We start from the raw sequence: 6,000 nt of genomic DNA on the forward strand, positions 1-6,000 counted from the left end.
ACCCAGCCAATAGTTTAGCCAGATTAATTAAACCACTTTAACCACTTGGTGATAAAAACTGAAAGTGGTTGCACCCAAAGAACTAGTAATGATCCCTCATTGTACAGTAAAACTGTATGCAGTAATGTAGGACAAACCTGAACCACCAAGCCAGTCTTTAACCAGACTTTAGAAGTTTGTCAACATGTTCCCAGATTTCAGCAGTTAGCAACAATAGAAAGGAACTACAAAAATAAGAATAAAAAAATAGCGTTAAAATATAGTTTGCTTGTTTGTTTTTGTAAAAAAAATAAACCGGTTAAGTGGTTACTTTTACATTTAGAACAACAGCTGAGAAAATCTTACAGATAGATAGATCTTAGATATATATTTTATTGCTGATGACAAATGGTGCTGTAAAGGACAAAAGTAACATCTTGTCCTTTCAGGTACTTTTCATTAAAAACAGCGAGGCAAAATGGCACCATTGTGAAAGTTATCAATCCCCAACTCATACTGACATTCGGACAAGAAAGCCCCTGGTTACTTTTCTTGAGAAATACTGTTGAGTTCATAATGAAGCAGGGACTCCCACTGGAGTGTTGATTAGGCAGATGCCTTCACTGGGCTACAAGACCGAGCGTCAGGCCCGTCTCCTACTCTCCGGGGACTCAGTTAATTCATTCACTGTAATTCATGGCTGACCCCGACACAGCCCGGGATGCTGCACCCTCTCTCCTCTCTACTCATTTAATTTGGATCTGAAGCAACAGAGGCAGGAAGGAACCCCAGCGATGGAAGATATTACACTGTGAGGGGCAACTTTGAATAGGAAATAACTCACATTAGGTGGAAACCACTCAAGAGCTTTCTTGTGATCTTGTGATCTTCTCATCAAGGTCTTTCGGAACTGCTTCAGTGTAGTGAACTGGTATTATTTGGACTTAGAGCACTAGTTTCCAACCTTTTTGGCACATTTTCCCTTAAGACAAACAAGGTCTATATATCCCTTGTCAAAGGTTTAGAGTTCAACTAAAGACAGACTAAGGACTTTGCAATGATGTCTAAAAGATCCATCTAATCTAAAGATATCCAGTTTTTCATGGAGAAGAGGAATTATTATATAAATCAGAGAAAACAAGCATAATTTCATGTACGGTATAAGGATGTACTCTCTCCTGTTTTAATCATGCAACCCCATATTCACAGGTTGGGAACCACTGACTGAAGGATTAACCTTCCATACAGTTCTTCAGGGAATAGTAAAACATTTTATTAAATTATATTTCTTGCAGAGAATTTAATGAATGTCTATGTGCTAATGCAAAATATAGTTGAGCCAGGAGATTCATAGTTTAGTTCAAGTGACAATTAAGTGTCACAAATGTAAGCAGTAGGTTATGTGAGGCTTGTCCTTGCAGTCACATCGGTAGTTGTTATTCTGTAGTTCTTCAGATGTTGGTTGTCATTGGTTCATTCTTTGCATCAGGTCAAAAAGAGTATGTTTTGGTTCTGCCCCGAAAAACATACTGAAGACAATGGCATTCCAGTCTGGAGACAACCAAGGCCTCCTCACCAGGAAAAGGCACCAAAACAAGGTTTCTCGGCTTGACGGTGTCTCTTCCGACCTTATGCCAGACAGCCGACTGGAAATGCCAGGAATGCTAGACTGCTGCTCGATAGGAGACCATGTTCCACTTATTGGCTACTGGTGGGTAAAGCCACGGGGACAATGTCCAAGATGAGTTCCCACACAATAGGAACAAGACATTTATGACTCTGCGGCCACGGAAAAAATGAAAGGTTCACACTCAGGACACTCATGGTTTCGTACTCCCACTGACACACTGGGAGAGATGCTGCTCTGGGCAGACGCTGCTCACATTTTTGGGCCGTGTCTGAAAGGCTGAAGAAAAGGTCTCCCCTGAATCCAACCAGGCTGTCCCATTTGGGGTGATTTAAATGGCCTGTTATTACCTTTCTCAGCCATTGTCTCTCTACTGGTATCCCAGTCTTATGATGCTTTTAATTATTAGTTTCAGCAGCACTCATTAGAAAGGAGCCAGCAGAATCCTGGCCCGGTATTTCACTGGCATGTAAACATTACTAGTGATAACCCAGGCAACCAAATTAAGGCACATTTAGAGACATGTTCTGTAGAAAAATAGCACTGTGTAAAATAGCACTGCACTAAAAATGTAGTAAGTGATGAGGAAAGATTTAATAACATGACTCATCAGTGTACGTGGATATATTTCCTTTGATAGGTGAATCAGCTGAAAAGCACAAATATAAACTAAATCCTCAACATTTTTAGCAGATTGAAGCAGTCAACAATAATTCAGTTACTCTCATTACTTTAACCCAAATATATAATCATGTAAAAAGTAAAAGTATTATATTTAAAAGCATGAAATCCTTAAACAGTATTAAAGATGCATTAAAATGTACATAAAAGTGTGTGAAGTATGGTCAAATTATTAATAACATAACTTATAATAAAGAGGTATCTAGTGTAATAATATGTTATACACTAATTGATAATAATATAATATAATTACTATATTGTTGGCTCATTTGAACTCATATTTCATTTACTTACTGGAATGTTTCTCATATAAAACCTTATTCTGGAAAACAAACAATCTAGTAACTGATGCAGGTAAATTGAGAAAAATGAACACTATATTCATAAATAAAATAGAAACAATTTGCTAATTTGTATTTTTTTCTTTAACTTTAACATCTTGGTAGGTCATGCTTTCAAATGACTAAAATTAATAAAAATGATTTGTATTGATGTATGAAATATATTGAGATGCAACAAATAAAAAAAACAAGAAGAGAATAAACTTTATTTAGTATTTCACAAGATGGAGACAACTTTAAAAAGTATTTCCATACTCTGTTCTTTTGTATAGGATGGTGAATAAGTCTCATCACTTATTGTGTGTTGAGACAATTATGTCACTTCAGACCTGGAGTGCCACCTACTGGTGTCTCTTCAGAACAGCAGGGAAAACAGTGAGATGTGAGTGTGATTCATAATGTAAAATATATTTTAGCTAATCAGATATAATAATCTGTTTCTTTTGAAAAAAGTTTTATTATTTGGCTTCTGGGTATAGATAAAGATATGCACATCTAAATTATACTTTCATTTGTGATGCTGACAGTATTTATATGCACACTATTTCAGATTATTATTTTACGGTTGAGAATTTACTCCTTTTTTGTTAGATAGAAAGGTGTGTAATTAGATGTGTCTTTTAGTAAAAGCCTCTTTTAATGCTCATTACACCTTCATACTGCCAATTAGGAGAAGGATTGTACCAAAACCTTTTCAGGAGTCTCCCATTTCCTCACTGATTATCATTGTGCCCTTCAGCTGGTTCACTGCTATTTGAACCCCATATCCAGACCTTTCCCAATTAGACCCACCTTCCACTTTGAGGTTTACTTACTCCAAGAAGAGGGAGAAAACAGAGTCTTTTAACAAGTGGGCCCCATTCTCTTGTTCACATGGGGAAGTTTACCCACATCTGTCTCAGTACCTAACCCCTGGAAGAGTGCGGGTCAGTTCCAAGGCCAGAGGTCAGCACTTGTCCCATTGTGAGCTAGAACCAACATGAACCCCAATCGAACACCGCGGTCAGCGGGAAACAGTGCCCAGTTGGTTTTTAGGGCCACGGATGTGTGAACTGAACAGGAGTTGTGCTTTGAGGCATCTTGCCGCACGGAAGCGTTTGAAAGGGACTCTTTCGGTTTCTTAATTAAGTAAAGAACAAATAGTTGTCCTGCTTTGTCGCGTCCTTTCTGCATGATCAATGGCATGGACACAAATAGAAAACAAAGCTGTGGTTTGAGAATTTGCAGGTGTGCACGGATTCGTGTGAAGCTACTGGAGGGAGTACTACCATGCAAAATAAAAAAAAATCAAGTTTATGTGGTACTCAAGAGGGAGGTCTGTGTGAGAACAGATCTAGTTAGGTGCGTCACAACAGATCTGACAAAACAAGCGGTCAGGTCAGGCCAGGCATGCTGCAGCGACCCAGCAGTATTCAACCAAATGATTAAAAAAAACAAAACAGCAGTCTCCCTCCCTCTCCCTGTTACTCCAGCTTTCTCTTGCTCGCTTTCTTTCAGTCTTATCAGCAAGCCACCATCCATAATTGACCTGATTCCCAGATTTCTGTCCCTCTGACCACCCTTGCCGTAGCATAAAAGTGGGCAGCATAGGTGGCAGAAGACTGCCTGGCTGAAGGAAAAAGGAACGTAAAAGAAAGTATTCTTCTAATGTCTTGAAAGAAAAAGGAAAATCAGCATAATGACCATGCTCCCCTACCACACATTCACTCTCTCACGCACACATACACGTACTCCTTCTCCATGCAGGCCCTCCTCCCACTCCCGTCCACATCCAAATCTTGATTAACCTCCTCTCTCACTCCCCCTTTCCCACCCACTCACATTCACACATACACATGGACACAAAGTGCCTCGGAGGCCCCCTGACAGATGGGGAGAGGGGTTTCGGGGGGTTCCTCTGAACAAATGGCACCCTGGTTTAGTGTGGTGTTGTCAGGGTTTGAATTGATCCCCGGGACTACAGAGGCTTCTCTCTGCCAGTGTGTCACAATGGCAACAAGTGTGTAGAGCTGGGAGCAAGCTTGTACAGGCATGGGACCCATACCTCATGAATGATAGCTTAGCAAATGGCCCTCCTTTCACTGGCTTTCATTGCAGGGCCATCTCTCGTTTTCTTTCATACCCTACTCAAAAAACTTGCCCAGCTTTGTTAGTTTTATTGGGTTTGATTGGTTTGAGATTCTGAAACGTGTTGGTTTTTGTGTGATTTTGTATGTGTGAACTTTGGAGTAGGGCGGGGGAGTGTGTGGGTGTGTGTTGGTGGTGGTGTTTAGAGGGAAGGAGTGGAGGAGGAGGGGGTGTGGGGGGGTGTATTTTTGTACATTTTTGCTTGTTAAATTGATGGGCGCTGTGGTCTCACGGTATGGTCTGTGGAATGATGTAAAGCTATCTGTCATTGGCCAAAGCCAGTGAATGTGATTCAGTTTTATATGAATAGCACTTCCTGGGAGGTCGTGATGTTTTTCATTCGGTGAGATAAACACCATGTGTGCAATTTTCACAGCTTTCCATAAATTCAACCAGATACACAGCACTGAGACTTTCACACACAGTTAAAACAGCTATATATCCTGTCTTGTCAGCTCAGATGCTCCTAAAGACTTCCTTAAATTGCGTTACTTCTGCAAGTGACATCCTGTTTGTTCAGAAAAGGCATAAAATCCAGTGCATTTGCTTTTGTCTTCTTAGTTCCAAAGTCGTATATTTGTCAAATATGGTCTTGTATATCAGCATAATGAGCCCCTGTCTCATCCAGAAGATAAAGCCTGGCTGAAAGTCCACTGTGACCCCTCAGCTGACCCGGGTTGCAGTTTACAGGCCCAGGAACAATCGTCCCATTGGTAGATAACAACGGCATCATCCCTCCAGGCTCATTTCATCACTGTCACTTCTCCTCCGTCTGGTTAATGTTTCACGAGTCCTCTGTTTTTTCCTCCTGCAAGAGAGGGGGAGAAGGAAAAGGAGCAGGGGAGGCTTGGTTAATCACAAAAGGAAAACAGAGGGTGATCGATTGATTGGTAAACAAACAGGCTGGACAGGCAGTGGCAGAGCAGAAGGGACCCTCCTTATCTTCCACATGTGACACCTCCATCCATCATACCTCATTATCATAGCTGTATCAAGAGGTGTTGATGGAGATGACTACCTGCCTGCTATCAAATCTCAGGATGTTAAAAAATGAGGAGGAAGTTGTAGGAGATGGTTTAAAGCTAAAGGTTTAAAGTGATTTAGTATTGTACTTTGAAAAAGTTGTTGGGCTCACAAGAAAATGGTCAAAATCAGAGAAGCAGAATCCTCTTTATACAGGTCCTACATTTGACACAAACACAACTAGATCACATCTTTAATGAGACCTTTCCTGCCTAAATGGTC

The sequence above is a fragment of the Larimichthys crocea genome, chromosome XV (assembly GCF_000972845.2).
Source record: "Larimichthys crocea isolate SSNF chromosome XV, L_crocea_2.0, whole genome shotgun sequence".
In the NCBI taxonomy this organism is placed as follows: Eukaryota; Metazoa; Chordata; class Actinopteri; family Sciaenidae; genus Larimichthys; species Larimichthys crocea.